Here is a 19,856-nt window from a genome sequence, read left to right as displayed (position 1 = left end):
TTTCTTGCTCACACTACCAGTCCAGTACAGGATATTTGGAGCTCTCTTTCACATCACACTCACTTCAGGATCAATTACCAACTGGAATACTCCTGGTTTCTACCACACAGAGAAAGAGAGGTAACAAACCTATACTTGCTCAAAAGCTCCTATCTGGAAATAACACTTCACTTTCATGCACATCTCACTGCCTAAAACCAGTCTCAAGGACACACTTAACACCAGGAGGCCTGAAAAGTAGAGTCAATGTAATTCATAAATATTAAATCATTATATCCATATACAATGCAGATCCAGGACTACTTTAATATAAAACATTTTATACAAATGTTTATGTCCTTACCAAATCTTGATGTTTTTTAAAAAAATGCAAAAAGTTCTTTCATTTACAAGCATTAAAACTGGTTGGAGAGAAAAGACATAATTGAAAAAAAATTCATATGGCAACCAATGACAGAAGTTTTGATAAATATTCTCATAAGTACAAAGGCAGAGGACACAAAGTAGTAAATAAAGAAGACTAACTGAAGGACTGGAGATTTGATCTGTGCATTACAGGAAGTGTAGAATTTGTACTGAAGTTACATAACATTCGGGACAATAGGAATGACTATAAGAAAAGACAGAGAAGTAGAAATAAACAAGATTGTTGAGTATGAATTATGTTAAAACAAATAAGATCATTAATTTTCCCTGACCTGCAAAATTTTCAAAGAGAATATATGTGTGTATGTGTCTGTCTGTGTGTTTCTGTGGTGGAGAGAAGTAGGAGGGATAGGCAGGCGGGAAGAAACAACCATCAAAGTCACCAACTTATACTTTTCTCAAAGATCTTTTTTAAAATTCTGTCATCAACTATCACCATCATTTTATAAAGGAAAAACCTTTTATCACAAAAAGAAGAAAAAATAATCTCAAATTCCTTAATTTGAATAATTTTATACCAGCAGTCCCCAAACTTTTCGGCACCAGGGACCAGTACTCCTATGAGAATCTAATGTCTGACAATCTGAGATGGAGCTCAGGCAGTGAAGCTAGTGCTGGACTGCGGCTGCAAAAACAGATGAAGCTTCCCTCACCGGCTGCTCACCTCCTGCTGTGCGGCTTGGTTCCTAACAAGCCATGGGCTGGTACCGGTCAGTCCACAGCACAGTGGTTGGAGACTCCTGCTTTATACAACTCTAAACATACTATCCATATTTTTACCACTTTACTGTGGGCCAATGAAAACTCTGTCACAAGCCAGCTTTTATGAGTAACTGGCCTGAAAATGGAGAGTCTAAATTAGAGAGTCTAGATTAATGATACAGTCAAATCATCTTCAAAACAAAGCTGAGATATTTCAAACTGGTTGCCAACCAATAACTATTGTACATCTTTAAGCAGAAGGCTAACTAGAATTGGGGAGTGGAGGTGGAAGAAAGAACCTAGAAAACTTCCAAAATGATATGCAGAATCACAGAAAGATATAGAGACCTAGATTAGGATGCAGACAGAGGAAAAGGAAAGAGAAGCATTATATAGGAAAGATGAAAAAGAAACCTTACAAACAAGTCTATCCCCAACCCTGGAAGTTTGGGTTTTTTAATGATTTATATAACATAGTTATTCAATATCTAACATATCAAAATGTTCCAGAGGTCTTGAAAAAATGTTATATAAATAAAGCTATAACTCAGCAATGAGAAAGAAGAGTATTTCAACATTCTCTACTGGTGGGGAGGCTATCACTTAAACCTGCATCTGGTAGACTTGGTCCCAGGGGAACGCAGCAAAGTTTATGTAATACTATTCTCAGTTGTGTTTTTACTTTTATGTGATCCATTCAATCACATAGTCATATGAAAACAATACTACTTAAGCACTAAATGATTAGTTATTTGAGCCTGTGTAACTTTAGAGAAAGCATTACAGTAGTAGTCCCCCCTTATCCACCGGGGATACGTTCCAAGACCCACATTGGGTGCCTGATATCTAGTTTATTACTAACCCTAATCACCTTCAACAATGCCAGAAATGTGGCAGCAGCCTCTCCAGTAATTTTTTTTTTTTTCAGTACAAACCTATACCTGATTCTATGTAACCAACCATTACTTGCAGTAAATGGCTTGGTGTCACTTGTTTCAGGGATCACTTGGAGAAGTCTTCGTACAGGCTCAAACTTCTGTCAGTCAGAACCCATTTTCTGTTCATATCTTCCAACCATAAATTTAATGCCTTCTCCATCTTAACTTAGCACTTATCATCATACACTATGGCCATAACTTTTGCAGTCTGAGGTGTAACAGCAAAACTAGCATTAATTTCTTTTTCCTTCTTCACGATATCACCAACAGAAGATTTATTCTTCCCATAGAGCTCAGCAACATCAACATATGATTTGTTTCTTTCCTATCGAGTCAAGAACTTTCACCTTTTCACTTAAAGAAAGCACTGTATGGCTTCTCTTTGGCATATCCAAATTGCCAGCATCAATACTCTTGTGCTTTGGGACCATTTTAAATAAAATATAGTTATTTTAACATAAGCACTTCAATACTGTGAGAGTTGATTTGATAACTGAGAAGGCTACTAAGTGACTAACAGGTGTGGAGAACAGGACAAAGGGATGATTTATGATGTCCCAGATGTGACAATGGAGTAGTATCTACTGGCATTTATGATACTTTTTAAATGCCTTAGAAATATTAATTACATTAATTCATTTATTCTTCACAACAACCCTATGAGGTAGGCATCATTTTTATCTACATTTTACCAGTGAGGAAACTGGAGTACAGAGAGGTTAAATCATATGACCAAGGTCTCACAGATAGAAAAGTGACAGAGCCAGGATTTAACAAAAGTGGTCTGGCTCCAGAGGCACCACACTTTCTCATCACACCAGTCGGGTCTCAAATGTGGTGCCATATTTGAGGAAGACACATGGGAATATGAGTTTAGGCAAAAAACAGATGAACCAGAAGAGAGAACAAGGTGAGCAGTGACCATGTGGTAGGTGGGTAGGTGTGCACTCACTCGCTCACGCGCGCTCGCTCTCGCTCTCGCTCTCTCACTCTCTCTCTCTCTCTCTCTCTCTCCCCACTCCCTTTCCTTCCCTCTCCCCCTCCTTCTTTCTCTCTCTGTCCCTCTTTTTCTCTCTCCTTTTTTCTCTGTCCCTCTCCCTCTTTCTCTCTCCCTCTGCCCTCTCTATTGGGAGTATAAACGAGTACACTCCTTAGGAGGGAAATGTAGCAGTGTTCATCAAACTTACAACTGCATGTCTTGTCTAACAAGACCGCTACTGCAAATTTATTCTGTGGGTATGCATGCACTAATGCAAAACAAGCTCTGTAGAAGTTTCCTCATTACAAAACTGTTGTAAATGCAAACAATCAGAAACAACCCAACACCCATAATAGATTAAATTAATCATGCTACATTGATAAACTACAATGGGACAATGAAAAGTAAGTAGAAACCTCTCTACATAGTGATAGGAAATAGGTCCAAAATATATAGTATAGTGAAAAAAAAAATTAAGTATAAAACAATGTACATACTATGTTAAATCTGGTGTAAAAAAATCAGATGAGTAAAATAAAAATCAATACTCATATATTTGCTTATATGTGCATAAAGAAATTCAAAAAGATACATTAGAAAACAATAACAGTGGTTACTTGTTTGGGAGAGAGGAAGTACTGAGGGACCTGGATATTAAGGAGACTTGACAGTCCATATTTCTATATTTCTGTTGAAATATGTGTCTCTATCACCTATTCAAAAAAATAATTTTAAAAATCCTTCATTAGACATTTTTTTCAAAGTCTTTCCTTAACCAAGTGGCAACTTGCCTTTCCTCTCTCCAAAGGTTCCAGAAAGCTGGCTCTTCACTTTTCCCAGTATTCCCCAGAATCTCACATTCCATTCTGCTCATAAATACCTCAAAATTTGGCTTTCTCCTAAATTCTACCTCCAAACCTACTTACCAACTTTTTAGGGAAGTGACCAAAACAAGGGCACCCTTTGTGAAAGGCAATTCTCCCTTATTGGTGCAAGAGACAGGGATGTGGGGGGTGGGGTCTGACAACTACTCTTAAGTAGTTTATTGAAGTAGTTTTTTTTAAATACCTACCTACTTTGCTCAAGAGAAACTCTGATAAATGGGATTTCCTCCACTTCATTAAGTACCTATTATTCACTCACTAGTGGTGCTCCTCTGTCCATGTGACACAGCAGTATGCATCCCGTGACCTTCTCCTGCTCTTCATTTTGCTGGGTCCTAATATGCATGGGCCACCATCCCTCTTATCTAACACTGAACTAAGCTACATCTATCTCTAAATAGGCCAAAGGCTCTGCCCAAATTTGGAGAAACACTGAAGAACGAGTCAAAACTGAAAATGTTTGGCTCAAACTCAAGATGAGAAGGATAAACAAACGCTGACCAAAAGGAACTTAGTTCTCATGTATTTTCTTGCCTTTCTAATTAAAGCCAAATGTTTGACTGTTTCCCAAATTACCTCTGATGACATTTACTGCACTATTTTGCCTTTCAAAAGCAGATGAATTTATATTTACATTGTTAATAGATTCATCTCAATGCATGCTAGTTTTTCAGTTTGTCATGTAGTGTCATGAATCTCCAACATGGCTGGCCCAATGAGTTCTATTTTTTGATGGGCTGACTGACACATCTGCTACCTTGGGCCCCACACATGTACCAAAGAGGTATGGAAGCCTTGAATGGTCGCAATACCATCTCACACTTTTTGTCATTTTTTTTTATCCCTGCCAAGGATACATAGAAACCAGGAGCTCAGTGATATTAGGAATTATTTAATATCAACAGTGGTAAACGTGAAGTCTTCTGACTTGAACATACCTCAAAATAATACTAACAATCCTGAAAACTTCAGCAGTGAATTTCAGAATCCACTGTAGATGTTATCCCATTTAATTTCCATAATTTGAGATGGATAGAGTTATTCCTATTCTATAAATCAGAGAAATGAAGACTCAGAAATAATAAGTGAACTTCTCCAGATCACACACCACGAAGAAACAAGCTGTGAGGTGCCTGAATTAGGCTTATCTTCAATGATCTCAGAGTAAATCTGTGATAATTAAGTTTAATAACTCTATTAATAATGGGTACTTCCAAATTCAAATGAGTTTAAAATTTTATGAGGGTATCTAATGCCTCAAGAACAGGGTCTACAAAGGTTGGGAATTCCAGAAAATAGGAGCTAAAAAAAGGTTAATTTATTCTGACAGAGGATGATTAATACAAGGTAAGATTACCTATCTCTAATTAACCTATTCCATTATTGAGTTATTAATGAGAAAGATCTGTATAGCAGAAATGTCACTCAGAAAGAATTCAGCTGAGCAAGTCTGAAGATAGTACCACCGTAGGAATAATAATCATATTTGTTAGCCGTTGGGAATGCTTAAAATCATCTTTATATTTAAGCCAGAACCTAAAATACTTCTTTATTCAAACCTCTGTTAAGGGGACTATGAGGCATAAGATTAACAAGTACATTTTAACATCTGTTTAACTTGAAAAAATGTCTTTCAAAAGTCTTAAAGGAAAATCTGTTTATTTTTTTAAATCAATGCCAATCCTGCTTATTACATTCAAAGCCTTTCTAATAAAAAGTTAAACACTGTTATTGAGCTATATTCTTGACTGAGCAATGATTTAATAATAGGCCTAATTCCTCTTTCTCACTCTGACAGTCACCTTATACCTACCATATTCCAACAGGAAGTCAGACAAAACAACTATAATATTATTCATTAATAGTATGTCCAATGATCTTTTAAAATCAATGCTGCTTTAAACATCCCTAACTTAAAATTTTAGACACTGAAAAGATCAGTTTGCCAAATCCTGTGGGTAATAATAGTTTGTGTTTTCTCTTTTCATTGTATTGTCATTTCATTCTCTTTTACAGTATCAAATAAGAATGAAGGATATCATCTAGTTTAGTTTTATGCTATGATAATAGAATGTTAATAGGATTTTTCCTGTTGTCTTAGAATTGATTATTCTGAGTGAAAAATGATGACAGAAAGGCATAAGGATTCTATGTTTTTAAAGACCTTTCCAAGTGTTTCAGCCAAAAGCCCCCTGAGTATTTATTCAGAGGCAGGGGAACCACTTCTGCTATTCCTGATCAAAATCTCAGCCCTGGGTGGGCAGAAAAATATCACCCCTTAACCCACCAGAAGCCAAGTGACGGCAGAGTTTCAATGGAATACAGAATGTGAGTGCCGGAAAGAAGGAAAGGGTGACAGCCTACTACCTAGCTGAATACATGCAGAGTCAGGAACATAGAGACCAACCAGAAGACTGCCTTCAAAGTTCAGTCAGTCCTGTGAGAGAGTCTGGAGAAGAACCTACTTGTATTTTTTGAAATTTGGGAGCCTATCGAAACACCAAGAATTGTGCCTGCTTCTTTTCTGGAGATTTAAAGGAGAAGCACTAATTAGCCTAGCCCAGAAATGTGGGACAAAGAGAGACCATGTTATAGGGAATTTAAAAAGAAAGTGAAGGCAGCCTCCAACCCATTCCAGGCTTCCAATTCTATCAGAGGGTGCAGAGGCGGACTCCTATGCTTGAATTGATATAAGAATACGCAGGAGAGGAGAAAGCCCAAGCCCTGGCCAAACCCTGGGGATACCTAACGGCTGCTTCTTAAGTGGTTGGGATGTAGACCAAAGGCAGGACTAAAAGAACAGATGGGTACCCTCACAGTGACGTAGTGGACCGTGGTAAAACTAGACAACCCTAAAAACTGCACAAAGTTATGAGGAGACCACCATATTGTTAGTAGCCACCAGCGGCAACAGAATCATGCAAATCTTATGGGGAAGGGTACTTTCTCATCTCTAATAAGCAACCCCTGCCATGTCTCATATTCCTCCTCCCCAACAAAAAGACTTAGATGTTAGTAGAGGAAATTGAGAGGATTATATTTGAATCAGATTTGAGATTGGATTTTTACACTGGAGTGAAATTAGTTCGGTTTTGCTTTTTTTTTTAATAACTGAAAGTGATGAGAAAGTTGTGGAATGTGCCCAAGAAATTATCTTGGGAGAGTCTACAAAGCACTACTGGGAATTGTGAGTGGAAAAAAATAAAAACATTATTGTGTTAATATCCACCAAATAGAATCTACTCAACAAAACTGTTTACACTAAAATGTTGACTTTCTAAAGCAAGGTGGAGAAGCATTTGAGATCTTGCTCTCCAGTACATATTATCAGTTTGAGACAAATAAACTCATTGAAATTCTCATGGAAAAAAAAAAAAGCAGGCTGGGAGAGGGTCAATTTTTTGTTTTTGTTTTTGTTTTTGTTTTTGTTTTTTCAGGAGAGATTACACATTATCTCAAAAAGAGTGCACAACGAAAAAAACAATAACAAAAAAAGTCAATTCTTAAATGTGTGAATTATGGAAGTTTTTAAAAGAATTAAAAATTATTTGATTTGATTTTATTATATAAGTTGAAGATACATACCTACCTATTCCAAAAGCTGACATTTTTGTAAAATCAACCTTGGATTTGTACAAGACCTTAAAGTTTTCAACGCACTGTTTTGTACTTATGAGCAAGAGACCAAACACTCATTATTCACTGTCATATCCACAGTGTACTTGACAGATCTGAACCATAGGAAACATTTAAACCATACTTTTCAAATCAATCTATCTCCTTCTCCCCACTTTACTGTCCTATCTTGGTCATTGCTCCACATTTATTAAAGATTTGGCGGAGGGGATAGTTTTAATTATTTTTACAATGTACATACATTATTTTTGTAATTAAGAAGAATAAAAGTTAAAAAAAGGATTAGCATTTCATTCACCTTCCTCACCATATCAAATCTGCTTTATCAGATCTACATAAATTCAATACCCACAAATGCAATCTATCAGCACTGAACATCTCGTTTTTGCTAGAGTCGCATCCATTCTCTTCCTCTCAACAGCACACTTGTTTTCCTTTGTGGAACTACCCCTACCCTTTTTCATACAGTCTTGGTAATAATCTCAATCTCTTGGCCAAGAGTTTGGGCACAAGACCCAAGCAAGGCTATTTAAAGTTTAACTTTTCTCCTCAGCATTTGAATCCTGAGCAGTAACACAAGAATAGATCATGGTAGAGCTGATTCATCCCAATCATGGTCATCTGAAGAGGCTTCCTAACACCTATGCCACCAAAGCTAAAGGCTTCCTGTATTTCTGAGGCATGATTATCCAGCCTGACTTTCAGTTCTGTGGGCTACCAATATACTTATAATAATGCTTTCCCTTCCTGCCCCTACACACATACCCTTAGGTTAGACAGAGATGGTTTCTGGCCATTGGGAACCAAATCACACAAGGACCTTGAGGTAGGCCAAGATCCATCTACTGTCTCTCATTCAGATTCCTCCTCTCTTCCTTTACTTTCCCAATAGTTTAAAGAACTGTTCATTTCAACATTCAACATTCATTTCTTCATTTCAACCTCTAGCCAATATCATCAACTTACTTGTGCCATTTCTATTTAACCATCTGCCTGATAAAAAAAATGCCTTCTATACTCCCAGCACTGGGGACTGCTGAAAAAACACTAACTTTTCAGGCCTGTGTCTCAACTCATTTTCAGTTTCTATTCTCAGTTAGATCTTCCATATCACTCAGAAATCTTTCTGGTTTTCTTGCTCATTTCACTTCTTATGCTCTACACTGATTTCTGAACTCTCTCTACTTTCTTCAAATCTCCAACTAAATCACTCCTTCTCAGATATGTCTTCACAGAGAAAGCAAAACCCATAGATGAAAATCCATTCCACTTTCGCCAGGAAACTCTTTAACCGATCTGTATCGAAACCGTTCTTCCCTCCCACTTTCTCTTAAAATGGGAACATGGTCTTTTTCATACTCAAAACTAATCCTCAGAATTGTGTTCTACATCCCATCCCTTTCTACCTTCTCAGAGAAGTGGTTTTACCAGTTACCTGTCTCTTTCATATCTTTAACCTCACCTTCTAAATTGACACCTTACCGAAAACAATTCTTTCCTGAATTAGTGTCCTTTTAGCCTCTGCCCTACCTTTCTCTTTTCATAAACAATTAAATTGAAATAGTTGTATACCTGCCCTGCTTGTGGAAGAAGAGGCACGGGAGGTTGGGAGGCAGAGGGGAAGTGAGAGCTACATGAGAGTCAGAGCCTACCTGATACAGCATCACACAAAGGTCAGTGCAGTGTGGAGAGGCCAAGCCTGAGTAAGGTGAGAGTACATTCATGTAAAAGAATAGTCTGATATGGGTGGCACGGTCCACTCTGGGGAAGAGTACATCTAGATAGGAGAGGGAATGGCAATGGAAAAAAGAGACTGATTACGTGCACTGAGATTGATCCAAAAAGTAAATATAGTAAGGCCAATGGGAGCCTGGTTTCTCATTGTCAAGGAAGGGAAGTTATACACGTATGGAAAGAGAGAAAATTAGAACAAGTCCTGAGGTACTAGATTAGAACTGATGGTATCAATATAAACTCATGGTTTGAATGATTGACAGACAGATAATAGATATGCAAATGTGTGTATGTATATACTTACATACATACATACATACATACATACATACATGCAGATCCTAGCACTCTCTACTAAAAAAGGCTTGAAGCGTTACACTTCAAAAGCAAAGAGCAAACCTAATACCCAGTTCTTGTCTTCTAAATGTTATTCTCCACTAAAAAGACTCAGGACAAAAAAATTGCTGATTCCAAGGCATTGCTATACATCTTGATTTGCCCAGGACAGTTTCTGTTTATTTCTGTTGTGCCAACATGATTATTAATTAGCCTCCCATTCACTCCCAAGTGTCCCAATTAGGACAATCAATTACATGTTCTGATTAGCTATAAGATTCTAATAAACTGGCCTGTTTACTTCTCTAAATTGATCATTGAGCAGGGAACGTACAAAAATGAACTTGTTAATATTTTGGGCCAGAAAGAAAGAACATAGTCAAAAAGTGATAGAGACATGGCAAGAGAATACATAAGCACCATGGAAGGTGCTTCCAGTAGCTAGTCTGGGGACAATGTGAACATCAAGATAAATAATGATAGTAATAAATTAAGGCCCACAACAATCAATAGTATTACAAATAAATAAATAAGTTGAAAGTTTGATGAGGAAGTTTGATGGGGAAGTCTCAAAGAACTTCCCCACAAAATATTTATTAATTACCAAGGGAGGAAAACAAAACTATCTTAATATTTGAGAATCCTGACAGACACATCTTTAATCAAGTGGCCATCAGTAATAGAACAAATCAAAATCACGTGTCATCTGATAATATTCAATGAGAAGAAAATAGCATCGCTTTCAGGTGTTCCTGTCAAAATTTAATAATTCAGCCTTTTTCAACTAAACCACAGAACACAGTGATCATTTCTCAACTCTCTGAAGAATTGTACATAATTAATACTATTCTAGGTGTATTGAAAGAAGTAAATTTTTCATATAATAAATGCTTTAGGATGTTAGGACTTAATTCTCTTCAAAAATCCTGGTTGGAAAAGGCCCAAAGGTACATTCCATAAAATAACTGGTCTATAATTTTCAAAATGTCAAGGTCATTAAAGACCAGAATAGACTGTATTGCTGCTCCCAACTGAAGGATACTAAAGACATATGATATTTGAATGCAACAGATGATTCTGAATTATATTCCTTTGCTCTAAAGGACAGTATTGAGACAAAAAGGTCTGCATACTCTGTCAGTAAATTCTCTGTAAATTTCAAATATTTAAAAACATTTAATTAAATATTTAAAAAACAAAAATAATTTTAATGGATATAAAACTGAACCAATATAAATTCATCATCATCCTTACTCCTTCCTCATGTGTTTCATCTCAGTGAATGGTGGAGCCATTCACTCATCAAGTTGCCTAAGCCAGAAATCCAATGTCATCCTTGACTCCCCTTCCCTCCACTACAACATACATCCAGTTAATATGTCTCCCTCTGTACCAATTTCTATTGATTCTACAACCTAAATATCCCTTGAACTTATCCATTTCTAACTTCTCTGATAGTACACAATTCTGGCCACCATCATCACTCTGCTGTATTACTGCAACAGCCTATTTTAGTCTTCAAATTTCTCCTAACCTATTTTCCACACATCAGTCTAAGTTATTCTAAAATACAAATAACATCATGTTATAGCCGTTAAAAACCCTTCAGTGTTTTTTTTTTCCTTAAGAATCTTATATTTGAAAATGATAAACTTTTCCAAATATTAATCACAATAATCCCAAATAACATCCACAGGGCATTTCAATTATGGCACAATAAATGAATGACAGAGCATTTCATTTCAAAATCCCTAAGATTTAGGATCTAAACACCTAAGAACATCCCCTTTCCATTTCAGACTCTAAAGAATTTAAGGCATTAAATGCTACAACATACCTGTCTTTCAATTGTAGGTACTGCTTCAATGAAAAAAAAAGCTTAAAAACCATGAAATAAAATCAGTTCCACATATAGCTATTATATGATTCTGATCTCTGACTTGTAAATTAGATGTAACCTCCTCTCTTCAGCAACCTGCAGATCTCTTTCCTATCAGGATGGCTATGTTAGCTGTACCTTACTATGACCAAAAACGTGCAGTAGTGGCAGTGGCACACTGACAAATTGAATGGTATAGGCCTTGAATAAGGATATCAAGGTAGGTCATGAGGAAATCTTTTTCTGTTTGTACATGAGCTGTGCGAACTACATAAAATGTAATCTATGTTTTATATTCCAGTCTGCCAGAGTTTTTGTCGACTGCTAAGATGAAAAAAAAAAAAAGTTAAAGATTCACTGAGGAAAGAAATGGGATTTAACTTTGAGAGAATCTACCCACTGAATTTCCCAGCACAGCTTTCAAATTCTCTATACCTGATATTAATAGATGTATGCCAAAAGCAGGAACTGTAACCAAATAAAATGATTTGGTTCAGAAAAATATTTTGATGTTTGTTTTCTTGTGATTCAATAGTTTTAGAAAATATATAGGTTTATTTCCAGTTAACACCTGCTCATTAAATCACTTTAAGTAAACTTAGTTAATAGGTCTGAAGATATTAATTTATTAGTATTTTAATTAAGTCATTATTAATTTATTAACTGTTCTATGCACATGAATACTATACAGTATGATTTCCTACTTACTATTGAGTTCAAGAGCAAAAAGATGTTTTCCTAGAAAATTCTGGGTACAGTAGCTTTTTGTAAATAAAAACATTTTAGATGCTCTAGGGAAAGGGAAATTTCAAGAATCTCCTAAGTAAAAATTTCCATGTGAAAATCACAGTCCTTAAATTAACCTCTCCAGGTTAACTTTTTTAGGTTAAGCAGATATTTTTATTGACAATATTTCCCTTAGAGTAATAAATCCAATAATAATAGGTGATAATTACATAAGTTCCATAAATGAGCAGGAACTTAAAGAATGATTACCAAAGCAATTATCATATATCATTATGGAATAATACATTACATATTCCCCAATTAAAGATCAAATTTATTTCAACCTCCCTCACCGCATCAAAAAAAAAAAATCATTTCTATTTAGTGATAAAGTCCTTGGAATCATAGTAAGGCTTGATGCCATACTGGTGTCACACTCTTCCAGTCATCCAAAGAATATGTGAGTCTTCCCTTTTTCAACTTCTTTGTCTACTAGTGTTTCATTGGACCCAGCAGGTAGCTCATCCAGACAATTTCTGTAATGGATTTTGGCTCTCTGTGCATAATAGACAAAAACCTTCATGAAGTTTCCAGTTTGTCTTATAGCTGAGAGATTTGAACCTGCTGCAGATGTCACATCTAAATTCTTGAATAGATTTTTGTCATCTCTTTCCCCTCCTCCTCCTCATCTCAATCCTTCAGTGTTCTTGATTGCTCCTAGAATAAAGTCCAAACTCCTTACATTGCTATACTTCTTGGTTTGCCCAAGATGGTTTCTGTTTATTTCTGTTGTACTAACATGGTTATTATTAGCCTCTCATTCATTCTCAAGTGTCCCAATTAGGATAATCAATTATATGTTTTGAGTAGCTTTAAAGATCTGATAAACTGGCCTCTGTTTACTTCTCTAGATTGATCATTAAGCACTCCCCCGATTTCTCTCTCTTCTCTAGTCAATCTTAACTCTTCTGTGAAGGCTCAGCCTGAGCACTGCACCAGAATTTACTACCTTTGCAAGATGCTGCCTAGTATATACTAATCCTATTGGTAACATATCAATGGCATATATATCCCTATTGTAACTGTTTATATTCCCTCTTAACCTGTAAATTCTGTAAAGGAAACTCTGCCATTTAGGGTGTGACCCTGAGCAGGTTACTCGACCTTTCAAAGCCTCAGTTTCCCTATCTGTAAAATGAGGATAATTGCATTATTGTTAAGATCAAATGATGTAAAGCATGCAACATTGCCTACGGCCATGCCACCCTAAACAAGCCCACTGTCTGATCTCAGAAGCTAAGCAGAGTCAAACCTGGTTAGTACTTAGATGGGAGACCACCTAGGAAGACCAGATGCTAAAGGCATAAATAACAATAATATTTTTTAAAAGCATGTAAAAAGTTTAGTCCATCATCTTCATCATTTTATGGTTTAAGAATTATATAAATAGTCAAATGTATTTTTCCCTCTAGAGCTCCTTAAAATTGTCTTCTTTTCACATCTAATCTTTTCATTTTGTTTTATGTACCATATTTATCAAACAGGTAGAGATAAAGATTGCTTCTTCTTAACACAAATACAGCAAGTCTCTCCACAATAGAGTTCTTTTTAACTTTATGTATTTCTTTTAAAACACATACACATGCACACACACACACACACACACACACACACACACACACACGTTCATACAGAAAGTTATCTTCTGGAAAATGAGATAATACCAGAAACTATTAGCACTACTCAGGCAATATTTCTTTCCCCCCTGTCCTTGTGTGTAAACACATATAAGCCTCCACGGCAAATTCTACATATACCAAATATAGTATATTTGTAAGAAAATATACTTAAACGTATTATAAAACAATAAAAACCAAATATATTAATTTGTAGAAAACAATGGTTTCTATCATTTAAATGTTGTTTATTAATAACTAAACATTGTTTTGGAGAAAAAAAGCCCTATTTTAAAAAATAATAATTCAACTAATTAATGGGTCTTACAGACTGGACACTGCATATAATATATTTAAAGCTCTTTTGAGTTTCATAATTGTGAAGGAAAATATGTGGGTATTTTCTTTTATAAATTTTAAGCCAAAAATTCTGGCTTCCGGAAGTGAAAATTTTTAATTACATGACTGTACATTTTATTCACTGATCACACTCTTTCTCTATTTCACTATCAAGTTTTAACTTTGTTACTTGTACAATTTCATAATAGATTGCCTTTGTTTAGTAATGTAAGATAATACACTAAAAATGTCTAGATCTTTTCTGTTAATTATTAAGGGAAAATTAATTCATTTCTTCAGGAGTTAAATTTATACAAATAAATTCAATCCATAGCATGCACCATTGCTCATGCTTTCTAATATCTTGCAAGTATCTAGAATGTTATGTTTCATTTTCACCCATAAATCCATAAAAATTTGCTTCTCCACAGCAAATATTGAATTATTTCCCACCTATTTTATTGTTTCTAAAATTTTAAAACATTTTTTTAAAATATCTGTAAAATCGTTTTTAAAAAATATGTATATTTTAGTAACCAGAGTTTCACATATCTGATTGCTGAATTTACCAAACCTACGAAGGAATAAGTATTTGTCTTCAGAAACATTTTTAGTGATTTTAATTTCTAAGAGAGACATCACTTATACATAATCTGTATACATAGCAAATAAAATACTGTATAATCAAGATCTTTGAAATAAACTTTTCTCTCACCTACTTGCGAATCTGTTCAGAATACTTTATTAAATGTCAGCTATGAAACTATATTAAAAATATAGATAAACAATATTGCAATTTTCACTTAACTTGCCCAAATGCTTACAGTCAGGTATTTTGCTCTCTGCTATGGCACACAATTGCATTTTTCCTAAGCACTCAAAAGCAGGCTGGAAGACTCCTTGTTCATCAGCTGTAAATAATGTACCAAATGTAATACAAGTAGAAAAATGCTGAAGAGGGATATGTGAATTTTTAATATGATTATTACTTTACAACCATGAAACTACTTTAGCATAGGCTAGTAACCCTTAATTACTTTGACTGGGATTAAACAATGCACTATGATGGTGACCCTGTGGCAATCAGCATACTTTTATAAAGTGATGATCTGAACTTAAATCTTATTTTTAATTCTTCAGTCTCAAGTGTTTTCATGTGGTTATTTGGAAAAACTTCCCTTAAGATTCCACAATCTTACAATAAAAAATTGTTTAAGGATAACATTCCATTATTAATTTATCATATTGATAAACATTTATTGAATGTGTATTATGTGTCAAGCACTATGCTGAGTGCTGAAAATATAAAAATGATTAACACTTGAGCTGTAGACAAGATCATGTAGATAAAACCATGAGAAGCTTAGAGTATTATGGAAGAGACAATAAATGTACAAACTACACAAAAGATTGTTAGGGAATAAGGTTTTTAAAAGGTGCTGTGAACACAGAAACGGTACACATAATCCAAAGTAGGGGAGGAGAGGATGGTACAGAAGCTTTCTTGAAGGAAGTATTGATAAATAAGCCCACTGACTTGCTTGCAGTGTGGCCTAGTGATTAAGAGCACAAGTTTAGCTAGCACCACCTATTACTAGCTGTATGAGATTGGGCAAGTTACTTTGTCATTCTAAGCTTGTTTCCTTGCTTACAAAATGAATATACTCTAATAGTATTTACCACATAGGGCCAGTAAGAGGACCAACTAAGATAATCAGTAAAAAAAAAAATTATGATTATTACATAATAATCATATTAAAATATGCTAGTATTCTGGATATTGTAATGATAATCTACTTCTCTCATGACACACATCCCACTCAGTGTACAACCTGGTGGTTTCCAGACTTCTTGGCTAAGATATACATGACCTACACACCTAAAAAAGAAAAAAAAACTGCTTGATCCCACCAACCCTGACCTTCTCCTCCTCCCATTTTCTGTTATTAGCCAGGCTTCCTAATCCCCACCCCAAAAAGTCTTCTTGACTTCCTGTCATTACTAGACAAGCCTGCACCATGTCCACTCTTTCAATATGAGCCTGACCAGCAAGGGGTCTCTGGACTATGTAGCCACCATAACTCTCTTTATCTTCCTCTGACCCCAGATCCACCAGAGGATCTCTTGCCCTTCATCCTCACGCAACTCTGGTGGGTGTTTCTTACCTATGTTTGGTGATTTTTAAGCAGTTCACTTAAACAACTTTGTCTTCCAAGTACTGGCCACCACGGTTTCTGAGCCAGAGGCCAACATTTCATTTCATTTGGAGTGAGCATCACTGCAGAAACAGACAGAAAAACACAATGTGATTAGAATACAAAATCATTGAGGTTTGTAAAGATGAGAAAGGCTAGTGCTAGAAACAATAAAACAGTATGGCTTTTCTTCTTTCTCATGTTATCTTCTTTAGGATCATGATTATATTTTACAACCAGTCTTTTCCCTGCAGAAATCTCCCATTAGCCACTTTGCTACCGAGTGACCCTTTCTAAAAGGTCTTGATTTGCAGAAACACTCATGGGAGGAAAAAGAGTTCAGCTCAGCTTCTTCCTGTACATTCACCTTTCTGAGGGCTTCCACCAAGTTTTGCCAAAACAGATGCAAGTAGCAGCAAATAATGATAATAATAAATGAAAAATTGGTTAAAAGACTTCTCCCTATTCAAGTGGCCCACTGGTAGAAATAAAGTGTACCTTATTTCTAAGAATGTAAAAGATGCTTTGGACAACAGAATTATTAGGTAAAATGCTATCAACTCTAGCTTCCAAATTTTGTTTTTACAAAATTATTTTGGCTTTACCAAAGCATTATTCCCACTTTCTAAAGATCAAGATGGACTATATTAATTTGATGTAATTTGTTCCTCACATTGGATATTTTGCTTTGTGCACGTGTACCTCCATGCCCATGAAACTCTTCATATATGTTTCAAAGTCCAAAATATTAAAGCATTAAATTCATTTCTATTTGAGTCCCGACAACAAAATAATTTGAAATTCACACATAACTACAAAAATGTTATATCAATTTAGGGCAGAAATTTTCAGTTGCCTCATGTTTCCACTAAAATGTATTGATTGAAATAATTTATATATGAACTAAAAATGTTTATGTTACACAAACAACTATAAAACCAATTGCTGATTATCCAAATGTGAATTTATAGGTCATAAATTAAAAGTGTGATTTTAAGGTTTAGTTTTCACCAGACTTGTTTCTTAACCCTGAAACAAAAATTCACTTAAAACACTTAAAATTCTTGAGGCAATGAGTCTTCAGCAAACTTTTAAACTTGAATCGTCCCTTATCCTTACAGATTTTCCACAACAAACACTTCCTTCATCATAAATACTACTTCAATCTGGTAGCAAATAAAAATTCCCCAACAGGAGGAAGAACAGTAACAAGAAAACTGAGCTGATCACAGATGAGTAAGAAGCAATAATTCTCTTACAATTTTTAAGTTATGATAACATTAGCATAAAAATTAACAGCAATAAATAAAACTAACCTTAGGGAGAAGATCCTTAAAAATGCTTCCAATTAAAGTGTTGAAAAGGTAGTAGCAGTAAATAATAACTTTAGGGTTTTTTTAATCATTTATAATAACTTTCTCTTCATCAACGGAGAAAATGTACATGATTGGAAGGGTAACATTCTCAAGAAAAAAATCAAATTTCAGTCAGCCAAATATAAATATAATATAAAAAATTGAGAATTGGTTCCTTTTAATTATATTTTGCCACTAAAACTCAATAGCAATCAAGAAAATATTAGTTATTACGATGTTTTTCCCTCGTTACATAAAATTGTTCTCGGTCAAAGGTCATAAAATGGTTCAGAAAAGAAATTTAGCATTTCTGATCCTTCTTGCAGGCCCAATGCCACTTGATCCTGGATGAATAAACTTTACCCATTCATCTCTTTTAGCAGGTCCTAAGTATTAGTGGCACTAATCAAATCTGTCGTCAAAGAATTCTACTTGATAAGAAGCACTGTCATAGTTTAACTAGCAAGGCCCTTCATTCTTAGTTGTACATCTAGATGGAAATGTACCAAAAAGTTAACTGTGGTATACCTCTAGGTGGATAGTAGAATTGTGGGTGATTTTATTTTAAATCAAAAAATCAAAAATAAAAGATTAAATGGCATTCACATAACACATAACACACTACTTCATGAGGGAGAATAGAAACCAAATTTAGTACTGAATTTTCTCGCAAAATTTACAACACATTTAAATGTCTAGTCGGTATGAAGAATGCAACAAACATACAATATAATTAACTATTAAATATATCAAATATAAAAATTCTTATTCATTTTGTTAATACTATAGCAAATCTTACCCTCATTTGTCCACACCAAAGTCAAATTTGTTGCATTCCCAAGATGTTAAAGAGTTAAGTCAGAGTTACAAATTCTTGAAATACAGAATTAAGATTTAACCAGAAAACCTCCCTTACTTCTACAGCATTCACACCTGTCAGGTGTTAAATAAGAATTAAGCATGGAATTCACATTTAAAAAAAAAAAAAAAGGTTCTGACTGCTGGTTTGGTTTTTCTTACAACCGCACACCAAAACTTTCAGTTGAGATGGCTTACTTTTTTTATATAAAAATATTGGACATTTTGTTATAACAGGTGAAAACCTCCAGACTTATTTTGACATATTATTGCCTCAATATAACTTGATAGCAATTACCATTTGTCAGCTTTTAACAAAGTTTTTGAGATTGAGTTTAAACCTTTACATACTAAGGTGGAACAGCAATTGAATTAAAAATCTAAGAAAAAAAAATACCATAAAAAGAGAGTCTTATTTAAGCTCTTAAGAAGCTATAGAAAGGGGAGGAGGAGTTAGTCATTCTGTCTAGTTGGAATTTTATTCAGTTGTGCCAACTAAATAGGGTAGAGGGGTTAAAAGAAGGGAAAGGAGATAACACAGGAGTGGGATGTTGTTCTGGGCACAAAAAGCAGCATGTAACTGCACATTGGCAACAGTGAGACAAGCTAACAAAGGGGACAGAAGATGTACTTGACAGTAGTATAGAGAGTTAGCAGATGAGTAGGAGGAGGTGGCATATGAGATGTAGGCTGGGGTGCAGTAAGAAAGAGACTTAGTGGTAAAGATGAATAGCTTAAACGGAATGCAAAATACCATAAGGATCCAATGAAGCAAGTCCAGAAGCCCAAGATAATGAATGGCTACAGTACAGTATTTCAAGCTGTCTAATGGGTAGCTATTTAGACAAGGAATCTTTAAAGGGGAAATTACAAAAGTCACAAGAGAAACAAAACTTAGTTACCTGTGTTTGTTTTTTTCTTTTAGAAATAAAAACATAAAATGATTTAGAGGCACCTGAGTTGTTTATTTCTGGTGTTTTCATAATTTGAATAAATAGGAGGAAAACAAAATGAAGTAAACTCAAGTCTAGACACTTAAGAAATTGTTGTGTGAACAAATCCAAAGAGAAGAAAAGTGATAATTAGGGTAGGTGAGTAGGATCTGAAGTAAAAATGATAGAGGATAAGACATTCTTGTCAACTTGTTAGTTAAAAAGAAGTGTTTAGGAAGATACAGTAAAAAGAAAATAAGG

At 35.0% G+C, this 19,856-nt stretch overlaps 1 long non-coding RNA gene across 1 annotated transcript in view; it reads right to left on the bottom strand.

Moving 5' to 3' along the window:
* Nucleotides 1-19,856, bottom strand: part of LOC120612527 (uncharacterized) — a 193,614-nt gene that overhangs the window by 171,680 nt on the left and 2,078 nt on the right. The window contains exon 2 of the long non-coding RNA XR_005655468.1: nt 16,421-16,533. This is a non-coding gene — a long non-coding RNA (uncharacterized LOC120612527). The remainder of the gene's footprint in view (nt 1-16,420; nt 16,534-19,856) is intronic.

Source organism: Pteropus medius, unplaced genomic scaffold (assembly GCF_902729225.1).
Source record: "Pteropus medius unplaced genomic scaffold, Ma_sr-lr_union100, whole genome shotgun sequence".
NCBI lineage: Eukaryota > Metazoa > Chordata > Mammalia > Chiroptera > Pteropodidae > Pteropus > Pteropus medius.
Note: the sequence above shows the minus strand (reverse complement) of the source record. Positions and strands in the feature narration are given on the sequence as shown.